Source organism: Triticum aestivum, chromosome 4A (assembly GCF_018294505.1).
Source record: "Triticum aestivum cultivar Chinese Spring chromosome 4A, IWGSC CS RefSeq v2.1, whole genome shotgun sequence".
NCBI classification, from domain to species: domain Eukaryota; kingdom Viridiplantae; phylum Streptophyta; class Magnoliopsida; order Poales; family Poaceae; genus Triticum; species Triticum aestivum.
In genome coordinates, this window is record NC_057803.1 from 150,683,498 (window position 1) to 150,695,649 (window position 12,152).

Genomic DNA, 12,152 nt, shown 5'->3' on the forward strand with positions numbered 1-12,152 from the left:
AGTAGGATTGTATCGGAAGGAACAAGGGGGTTTTGCTTGCCTGGCACTTCTGAAGATAGCATTGAGTCTTCATCAGTGTCAACGATCACATCATCGGTATCACGTCTATCGAGAGGGGACAAATACCGGCAACACAGAAGGGAACACAATCAATGCAATGCACAATATGATGCATGATCATGACATGGCAAAATGAATGTGTTTTGGGCTAATGCAACTACCAACAGATTGAATGAAGTTGGTTTGAATACAAGATTCAAATTCAAACTCCATATGTGATTATTAAAATGCCATTTAATTGATTTGTGCTATACAGCAGCTATAAGTTGTTCTAACATGCATGAAAATGGTACAGATGGATTCCTTGATTTTTTCTGATAATTTTTCATATATAAATTATTTAATTTGGAGTTACGGTTGAATTTCTATGATTTTTAGAAGTTTATACAATTTTATGGAATTTCCTGAATTATTTTAAAAACCAGAAAATGATTTATTGCGTCAGCACTAGGTCATGCTGATGTCAGCAGGTCAACTAGGCGGGTCCAGGTCAAACCTGACAGTGGGTCCCGCGTGTCAGTGACTCAGTTGGTTAACCGGGTTGATTAGGGTTAAACTAATACTAACGAAAATGTCAGCAGGGCTGGGCCCACATGTCAGTGGCTTAAATAATTAACTAAATTAATTAGCGTTAACTAATCTAACACCTAAACTAATTAACAGGGGCTGGCCCCACCTGTCATCGACCCAAGGGGGGTTCCGCCGTGGTCAAGTGGGTCAACCCCACCGGCGACATGACGCCGGCGAGGCCAGGTGCGGCGGCGGGCTTCGGAAATCGCCCTCAGGGCATCATTTCGAGCGCGGTTAGTTGCATTCAAACGCACGCAGTGGCACGCGTCGAACGGTGGTGGTGGCCGGACCTATGGTGGCCGGAGCCAACGACGGCGAGCTCCAAGGCGGCGGCCGGAGTTCGGGTGTGCTTGGAATCGGCGTTGTGGTGCACGGTGAGACGAACGGGTGGGCTAGATCGGCTCCTGGGAGCAGCGCGAGCGCGATGACATGCTCAGGGGCAAGCTGGGCTTGCTCAAGCCATGGTGACGACTTCGCCGGCGGCGAGCACAACTCGGCTATGTGCATCTGTGGCTAGGGTGCGAAATCGACACGGGGAGAAGAGGGGAATCGACCGGAGGCTCACAGGGGTTGCGACGGTGGCCTCGGGGAGCTCGGGGAGGCGTCAGGGAGGGCACACGGTTGCCGGCGATCTCGGCGGCCGAAGCTTGAAGAAGAGGTCTGGGAAGCCGCTGCAGGGCGCATCCGCTCGTGTGGCTTGGCGGGGACGGTGTAGAGGTCAGCGGCGGAGCTTCTGGAACTGGCGGAAGGGCGAGGGAGGGCTGGTGGCTGCGGCTATGGCGAACGGCGGTGACAGCGACTCTCGGGTGAGCTCGGGGAAGGGAGTCAGGGGAGGGAGAGAGGGTGCAGCGAGTGAGGGAGAGGTGAGAGGGGGTCGGGGAGGCGCGTGGCGTCACCGGGGCGTCGAGGAGGAAGCAGGAGGTGGCCAGGGGAAGCAGGAGGTGGCCAAGGCCTCTCGGGCGCGCGCCACGCCTCGGTCCTTCTGGCGAGGAGGAAGACGACAGGGGGAGTGGAGATGGGCTGGGCCGTGCTGGGCCAGGTAAGTGGGCGCCAGGTAAGTTAGGTAGGTGACCTGGTGGCCTTCTCTCCCTTTCTTTTATTTTCTCTTTTCTATTTCTATTTTCTGTAGTTTGTTTTGATTTAGTTTTAGACACTAAATCATTTTTTATAAATCCTGAGAATAATTGTGGACATTAACTGAATTATTACAGAGGCCCTCAACTATTTTCAGAATTGTTGGAGCATTTAAAAATATTAACAGTATTTAAATGCCCCAATTCAAATACAATATGGTTTAATCAAAAATCCAAAAATGTCTTGGAAAAATATCCATCATCTCTGGATATGGTTTTCACCCTTTTCCAGTAATCATGAACATTTTTGCAAACCAATTTGGGTTCTTTGAAAATATTTTGAAGTTGAACCTATTTGCAATGCTTTGGTGCTAGGGCTTGGTCATCCCCATTTCAAATTTCATTAAATTTAAACATGTTGCATGGATGCTAAAGCAAAAACAAACAAGGGCTGATCTGGGGCTGTGACAGCTCACCCCCACTAAACAAAAATCTCGTCCCGAGATTCAAGCGTAGGGTAAGGTGAAGGGGGAACACAAACTAGTATAATCTTCACGATCCAGGTTGCACTTCATAGGAACGTTGTTTCGATCACCATCTTTGTCTCGAAGTCTTGCTCTGAGAACTCCAGTTATTATGACAATGAGAGGAGAAGGAGACTCTAGAAGGATCGGTCTTCTTGAAGGTCGAATAACTCAGGATTAACTCACAGAATGAGACATAGCAACATCTCTCGAGCTGAGAGACGAAGCACACCTCTAGAGGAATGGAGTGGAACAGATGATGAGGGTTCACTAGGTAGACAACAATTCCAGACTTAAGAATGTGGTGACCGGCTGTCAACGTAGCGAGGAGTTGAATTGCCATGATACCATAACGATGCACCTTAGGGAAGGTGACTCGTAGAAATATCCCCTTAAGTGGCAAAAAGAATTACCTTTGATTCAAAGATCATTGAAACTCTTTATACCAGCCTAAGGCAATTCTCGAGCGATCGTTTGGAGGGGGTCGGTAGAATGGCATACTCGGACTTGGATGATGTGGATTACCTTGTTGAAGACAACGTAATGGATGAATTTGCTTATCACCGGAAATGGAAGAGACCCATGGTAGAATGGCACATTGGCGGTGCAAGCTGGGAACAAAATGCAAATGCTGGGAATGATTCTGGTAACTGGGGAAGAACCCAACAATAGAGAGTGAATTCACTGTTTGAAAGGTCATAGCATTGCCGAGGAAACTGAGAGCAATCCCAGTTAGTGCCGATGATAACACGTAGCGCTTGTGCGTGCTCTCAAGAACTTGAGCATTTCCATAATCATCAAGGTTTTACCAACATCCGTGTCAAGGATCCTGGCAACACAACATACTACCATGATGGCTAATGATGGATGATGCAGACGCAAAGGAAGATAACACCTTCTCAGATTACACCTTAGCGAAGCCAAGGAACAAAATTTGGATGATCGACCGAGAGACATTTAGCACTCCGCTTCTAATGTTCTCCTTGATGTGCTAGTGTAACCCATTCATAGAAATGGTCTGGTATCTAGAACATCAAGTAAAGGTCGGCCTTCGGAAAGACAAAAAAATCATAAGGCACAACTAGGGAGTAAATCCTACGAAGTCCTTATGGGAAGGTGGCCAACTTCCTCAAACAAGATACTATAATAATAGGTCTACCGGATGGGCGTGTTGGCCACGACATCCACCTTACCGGTTATCGAGAGACCAATATTATAGTTCTTGGGAAATGTTCCAACCATCACATCTGCCTGAGATTCAGATCTGGTTGGTGTCAGGATATTCCAGACTCATCGAGTCTAGGAAGAAAAACGAAAGTTTGCAACACAAATCGACGAGATGACGTTGCGAGATTCTCGGGGAATGAACTACGATAGTAAGCTCCAAAACATGAGCTGGTTCTGCTACAACATGTGAACACGATGTCCTAGACAAGCATGACCACGTGGTAGTCTTACAATAAAACACTACCGAGTTCTGGTTGGGAACCATCACCGTGGATAACGAAGTCCTTGCATAAGTCATATGATTAGCTCTTATGAAGGAACTTCTTCTCCTTGAACAAATCAATCAGTGGCTTGGTGTGCTCGGGACACATATGGAATGAAGGTTGCAAGTCTTCAAACCACAGAATTCTTCGCACGTGTGCATGACTGATTTGGGATGATTCCAAAGGAAACAACATTAACTTTCTCAAATTCACGGCAGCAACTTTCACCAAATGCACGTGTATAAGAGGAAGTCACTCCTTTCATCAAACACATACTTCATGAGCTAGCATAAAGAAAATGCTTTCAAAAGTTTCCAACACTAACTTGTTGTCCAACAAGATTATGGAGGAGATAAGGATGTTTTCAATGGGCTCAACAACAATTCATCTGGGTTTCCTTTTTAAAAGGAATTCCATATTTAAGTGAACAAGTGATAGCATTGGTCAGACCCAAAAGATATAGTGGTGTATGCTCGAGGGATCAACCACGAGTAAAACAACATTACGAATATCGTTGGTTCTGGTTTGATTTGACGATAGTCCACACTCAAATCGAAGGATTGATAAGACAATAGGTCCAGCAACTGATCATAGGGACCAATCGATGAAGATATCATCTTTCTTCAACACACACTACACAAGAATATCCCTTTGGAACGAACTAAGTTAGGCAAGCTTTTATCTTCCAATTCTCCAAGTTGTTGTCTAGCTTAACCAACTAGCTCAGGGATATCCAACACAGATTCTTGGAGAAAGGGTGGTTCACAAGAAACCAACTTGATCACGAGCTCAACATAACAGTCAGGAAACAACCCGGTAACACTTCCAAGAAGATATTTGGAAAGTCACGAACCACCGGTATGTTACTAAGCTCGAGAACAATCTTGCTTTTCAGGGCAAGACAATATGATCAATAGAGCGAGGATTTGACAAGATCCTAACTCATCAATCGAAGGGTGCAGCGAAATAAGGACTAGGTACCACGATCAGTCTTAGAAGGATGATTAAAAAACCAACACACTAAGAATGAAATTATTGTCCTTTAACTACCCAGCAACGAGGTTGCTAGGCATATTGATTTCACACATCACAATTCATTTGTCGGTATTCCGGTTGCATCAACACGAAGACCGAGGAATGACTAATGATGGCAAGAAGTATCACTGTACCAAGAGTTCATAGGATGGTGTGCAATTCCTATAACAATCCCGATATAAAGATGGTAATACTCCAAGGTAGAACAGAACAAAAGCTGGATTAGCAATTTGATCTGCGGAGCACAACTTCTTTGACCCAATCCTGGATATGGAAGAGGTACTGGAGTTTGTTTCTCCTAGTCATTCTGCGATAGAATGGCTTGACGGACCACAAGAGTAATAGGCATCGATAAACGAACGCACGCATACTCTTGACTATCAATTGATAGACGAGGGTCAGAATGCAACTAAAGAGAACAACTCAAAGGAACATATAATTTTCTGAGTTGTGGATGCATAGATTAGTATGTCGAACCAAGTTCAACATATTTCTTCCGGATAACCCATGGAGAAAGGTAGAACTGGCAGAGTCACGATTTATGAATGGAGAACTCCTCAAGAGTACTCTAATTGTGATCTTTTGGTTCAAAAGAACTCCTGCCAAGAATGGTTCATTGTATTTGGAAGAACGATATACCACGGACCTCGAGGACTATCGCAAAGGTTACTAATATCCTAAAGGAACTAGCAAACACTATCAACATGAAGTAAGTAGAGTGAATCTCGGGTTCAAAACCCAGAAATAGAATGCCTACTAACTAATAACATCACGGGATGCTTTCAAAAATAATGGCCAGAATCATCACACTGGGGATACAAAAGCATTGCTAAATTGCTAGGTGACTTCCTAAACACCTAAGGTCATAATAATAGCTCCAACATCTATGCCGAGGCAACAAAGTACCTCAACCTACCGATTAGTGTGCTTATTCCGACCAAAAGGGACATCGGAGACGGAAGAAAAGGATTTGCAAATGCATCAGACTGTTTAGAGACCTGGGATGACTTGGACAGCATAACGGCTATAAATGCTCAAAAAGATTTGAGACATTCACAAAATGGTGGCATAGCCACTCAGAAGCACAATATCAAGGTTTCGAGATCAACAATTAACATACGGAAGTAGTAGGAACTGAACTGAGACTTAAATCCAACAATCCTATAAGTCTACGGATTAGTAACACGTCATCCTGATAGATAGATGAGAAGACCTAGTTCCTTAACCCCGTAGGAAGAGAAGAGGTTGACTCAGATCAGAAGGGCATAAGGTATAAGGAGTAAAAAGAGCCTTACGTTCCATCCACAATCAATTCCCTTATATAACTAAAGAATTTCTAGACTCAACTTCGACCAGTTTGGCTTGGTAATCCTACAGGCAGTCAAGCTCTGATACCAACGCTGTCAGGACCCCGACTCAATGCCACATCGATCTAGCATGTAACACCTCATATCACTTTGCGGCCTCACGCACGGTATTCCCACGGTGTCGCCTTACCTTTGCCCGGGACCGTTTGCGCCTTTTGGCACACGTATATGACAGTGTCGCTAGCATCCATATGATAAGGAGCCCGGGCTGACATGGCTAGTCGTAAACCCAAAGTGGCACAGACTTACAGGGACAGGCATCCATGACCCAGCATCGAACGTGTCGGTCATCAGCGAGTGAATCCAGGCTGTAGCACTGGGCTAGCAGGACTCCGGTGAACCGGGCTGTAGCGGGCTAACAGGACTCCGGTATTCATCGCGTGACATTTCCCCGAAGGGACAGACACAGGAACGAAGAAGGACACATGCCGGCCAGCCTAAGTGTTCCGGAGCAGTAGCAAGCTACCATGGCTCGGTGGAAACACTAGGAGACATTTCCCGGTAAGAGAGGCTACTAAAGATAAACAACTAGATAGTCAGATCCCACACATACCAAGCATTTCAATAACATACACACAATATGCTCGATATGTGCAAATACAACATGGCATCACAACATGACTCTACGACTCAAGTATTTATTCAATAGGCTCCGAGGAGCGAGATATTACAAACATGGGTCTCATGACCCAACAATCAGAGCATACAAGTCAAAGCACAAGCGGAAGCTATCATGTCTGAGTACAGACATCTATAAATGAAAAAGGCTGAGAAGCCTGACTATCTACCAGATCCTGCCGAGGGCACAAGATCGTAGCTGAGGTAACAAGCTAAACGTCGAAGTCCACGTGGAACTACTAGTGAGACCGAAGTCTCTCTGCAAAAACATAAAATAGGCAAACGTGAGTACAAATGTACCCAGCAAGACTTACATCAGAACTAACTACATATGCATCATTATCAACAAAGGGGATGGTGGGGTTTAACTGCAGCAAGCCAGCTTTGACTCGGTGGCTATCCTGAACTACGACTGCAAGTAACTCTTTTGAGGTGGCGCACACGAGTCCACATATTCACCATATCAATACACCACTATGGATCCGCTCCCGTCTCCCTACGAGAACGCCATCCATAGCACTCACGCTTATCTTGCGTATTTTAGAGTATCCACTTTCACTTGTCTATGAACTGATATAAGCAACCCAGAAGTCCTTTACCGCGGACACGGCTATTCGAATAGATGATGTTAACCCTGCAGGGGTGTACTTCTTCATACATGTTTCCACCACTTAGCGTCTGCACACGACATGTGCTCGGCAGACTTCAAGCGAAAGCCGACGTGGGTGTAGACCACGACCTACCTAAACACTCAAGTCTCTAGTCCAGGTTTATCGCCTATTCGGGTTCCATCCATGAGGAGATCCGGCCGGAGTTTCGCTCACAGCCCCAAACGATGTGAACAGGGTTCCCGAGATACCAAACGGGCATCCGGTACACCGTGCCACGTACCTACCGCATCACAGCCCACCCCTACGGTCAGCGCTGTCCACGGCCTCCAGTAAGCTACAAACACCAGAAACTACTTGCAACTCCTGGACAGAGGACTAGGGTGAATAAGAAGTCGAGCGGGGTCATATTTCAGGGCCCAATGTATGGTAGTAGCTGAATCATGGATCACAAACACAGAACTCAGTTCCTGAGGACGGCTGCAATGAGACAACCCACCATGTACTCCTACATGGCCTCTCACCGCTACCTTTACCAAATCGTGTTCACACACTTAGCTCACACACAGTAGGACATGTTCACACACCTCTGATTCATCCCCGATGAATCAGACCTGACTCAACTCTAAGCAGTAGCAGGCATGACAAACAAGCATGAATGAGTAGGCACAACAGGGCTCAAACAACTCCTACTCATGCTAGTGGGTTTCATCTATTTACTGTGGCAATGACAGGTCATGCAGAGGATAAAGGGGTTCAGCTACCGCAGCAAGTAACAGATGAATCGGTGTTGTCCTAATGCAGTAAAAGAGAGCAGGAGCGAGAGAGTAGGATTGTATCGGAATGAACAAGGGGGTTTTGCTTGCCTGGCACTTCTGAAGATAGCATTGAGTCTTCATCAGTGTCAACGATCACATCATCGGTATCACGTCTATCGAGAGGGGACAAATACCGGCAACACAGAAGGGAACACAATCAATGCAATGCACAATATGATGCATGATCATGACATGGCAAAATGAATGTGTTTTGGGCTAATGCAACTAGCAACAGATTAAATGAAGTTGGTTTGAATACAAGATTCAAATTCAAACTCCATATGTGATTATTCAAATGCCATTTAATTGATTTGTGCTATACAGCAGCTATAAGTTGTTCTAACATGCATGAAAATGGTACAGATGGATTCCTTGAATTTTTCTGATAATTTTTCATATATAAATTATTTAATTTGGAGTTACGGTTGAATTTCTATGATTTTTAGAAGTTTATACAATTTTCTGGAATTTCCTGAATTATTTTAAAACCAGAAAATGATTTATTGCGTCAGCACTAGGTCATGCTGATGTCAGCAGGTCAACTAGGCGGGTCCAGGTCAAACCTGACAGTGGGTCCCGCGTGTCAGTGACTCAGTTGGTTAACCGGGTTGATTAGGGTTAAACTAATACTAACGAAAATGTCAGCAGGGCTGGGCCCACATGTCAGTGGCTTAAATAATTAACTAAATTAATTAGTGTTAACTAATCTAACACCTAAACTAATTAACAGGGGCTGGCCCCACCTGTCATCGACCCAGGGGGGGGGGTTCCGCCGTGGTCAAGTGGGTCAACCCCACCGGCGACATGACGCCGGCGAGGCCAGATGCGGCGGCGGGCTTCGGAAATCGCCCTCAGGGCATCATTTCGAGCGCGGTTAGTTGCATTCAAACGCACGCAGTGGCACGCGTCGAACGGTGGTGGTGGCCGGACCTATGGTGGCCGGAGCCGACGACGGCGAGCTCCAAGGCGGCGGCCGGAGTTCGGGTGTGCTTGGAATCGGCGTTGTGGTGCACGGTGAGACGAACGGGTGGGCTAGATCGGCTCCTGGGAGCAGCGCGAGCGCGATGACATGCTCAGGGGCAAGCTGGGCTTGCTCAAGCCATGGTGACGACTTCGCCGGCGGCGAGCACAACTCGGCTATGTGCATCTGTGGCTAGGGCGCGAAATCGACGCGGGGAGAAGAGGGGAATCGACCGGAGGCTCACAGGGGTTGCGACGGTGGCCTCGGGGAGCTCGGGGAGGCGTCAGGGAGGGCACACGGTCGCCGGCGATCTCGGCGGCCGAAGCTTGAAGAAGAGGTCGGGGAAGCCGCTGCAGGGCGCGTCCGCTCGTGTGGCTTGGCGGGGACGGTGTAGAGGTCAGCGGCGGAGCTTCTGGAACTGGCGGAAGGGCGAGGGAGGGCTGGTGGCTGCGGCTATGGCGAACGGCGGCGACGGCGACTCTCGGGTGAGCTCGGGGAAGGGAGTCAGGGGAGGGAGAGAGGGTGCAGCGAGTGAGGGAGAGGTGAGAGGGGGTCGGGGAGGCGCGTGGCGTCACCGGGGCGTCGAGGAGGAAGCAGGAGGTGGCCAGGGGAAGCAGGAGGTGGCCGAGGCCTCTCGGGCGCGCGCCACGCCTCGGTCCTTCTGGCGAGGAGGAAGACGACAGGGGGAGTGGAGATGGGCTGGGCCGTGCTGGGCCAGGTAAGTGGGCGCCAGGTAAGTTAGGTAGGTGGCCTGGTGGCCTTCTCTCCCTTTCTTTTATTTCCTCTTTTCTATTTCTATTTTCTGTAGTTTGTTTTGATTTAGTTTTAGACACTAAATCATTTTTTATAAATCCTGAGAATAATTGTGGACATTAACTGAATTATTACAGAGGCCCTCAACTATTTTCAGAATTGTTGGAGCATTTAAAAATATTAACAGTATTTAAATGCCCCAATTCAAATACAATATGGTTTAATCAAAAATCCAAAAATGTCTTGGAAAAATATCCATCATCTCTGGATATGGTTTTCACCCTTTTCCAGTAATCATGAACATTTTTGCAAACCAATTTGGGTTCTTTGAAAATATTTTGAAGTTGAACCTATTTGCAATGCTTTGGTGCTAGGGCTTGGTCATCCCCATTTCAAATTTCATAAAATTTAAACATGTTGCATGGATGCTAAAGCAAAAACAAACAAGGGCTGATCTGGGGCTGTGACAGATGAGAAGGATGCAATTATCTGTGTGGACAAGATGTATTGGGATGCAGTTGCAGCGGAAGCGGAAAGCAGCAGTTCCCGCAAAGGAAAGCAAAGGAAAGAAGAGGGATTGTAGGACCTCCGGCAAGGAGTCCGAGAAGCGTGCCCCCTCCGAGTGCACGGCACTCGTTGACGACGTGCCAGAGTGTTCCAACAGTAAGAGATCCAAGGTTGCTGCACCCCAAGTGAAGAAGGTCCCAGTAGGGCTGGCTGGCATTGATGGTACCTTCACTATCAGCCCCAACCTTGATGACAAATAGGAAAGCGTGCTCGTTGCCTCCCTGTGGGCAAATATCGATGCGTTTTCTTGGTAACCATCTGATATCCCCGGCGTTCCCAGGGAGGTAATTGAGCACCGCCTTGCTGTCTGCCCACATGCCCGACCCGTCAAGCAGAAAGTAAGGAAGCAGGCCTTGGAGAGGCAGCAGTTCATTGCCGAAGAGATTAATAAGTTAGAGGCAGCTGGTTTGGTCAGAGGAGTACTGCATCCTACATGGTTAGCAAATCCAGTAGTGGTCCGGAAGGCTAACGGGAAGTGGAGGCTTTGCATTGATTTCACAGACCTCAACAAAGCTTGCTCGAAGGACCCATTTCCCTTGCCGCGCATTGACCAGATCGTGGATTCTACTTTGAGATGTGATTTGCTCTCCTTTCTGGATGCATACTCAGGATATCATCAGATCTTCATGTCCAAGGAAGATGAAGAGAAGACATCATTCATCACACCATGTGGTACTCACTGCTTTGTCCGCATGCCGTTCGGATTAAAGAGTGTTGGGTCCACTTTTGCAAGGGCAGTCCGGATTGGTTTCGAGCCACAATTGCACAAAAATATAGAAACCTATATGGATGACATTGTGGTCAAAACCAAGGATAAGGACACCCTTATCTAGGATTCGGAAGAGACATTTGCCAATTTGCGCAAGATCAACTTGAAGCTTAATCCGGAGAAGTGTGTATTGGGTGTTCCCTCCGGGAAGCTACTTGGGTTCTTCGTGTCCCATTGGGGGATCGAAGCCAACCCCGACAAGATCAAGGCCACTGAGCAGATCCAAGCGCCAAGGACAGTTAAGGATGTGAGGCGCTTGACGGGATGCGTTGACGCACTAAGCAGATTCATCTCCAAGTCTGCCAAGCGTGCCTTGCCGTTCCTCAAGGTTTTGAAGAAGGTGGGACCTATGAAGTGGACCCTAGAAGCAGATGCAGCTTTGCAGGAATTGAGAGCCTACCTACCATCTGTGCCTACCTTGGTTGCACTCAAACCCCAAGAACCATTGTTGCTATACTTGGCGGCAACCAACCAAGTGGTCAGTGCGGCTTTGGTAGCGCAGCGGGAGGTGGATGAGGCAGAAAGTGGCCAGATCACGGCAGAGTCAGAAAAGGATCAGGACAACAATGAGCACGGCAACGAGAGCAACCCCAAGGATGCGGCAAAGAAGAAAGTGGTGCAGCACCCAGTGTACTTCGTCAACTCCTTATTACAGGGGGATAGACCGAGGTACTATGGCGTGCAAAAGTTGATCTTTGGTCTCATTATGGCCTCAAGGAAACTGTGCCACTACTTCCAAGCCCATGAGATTACGGTTGTTACTCGTTTCCCGTTGCAAAGGATACTCAGAAACCCTGATGCAACTGGCAGAATACTGGAATGGGCTTTGGAGTTATCCAGCTTTGGTTTGAAGTTTGAGAGAACTTCAACTATTCAGAGCAGGGCATTGACAGAGTTTATTGTAGAATGGACGCCAGCCCCTGATAAGGAAAGGACAGA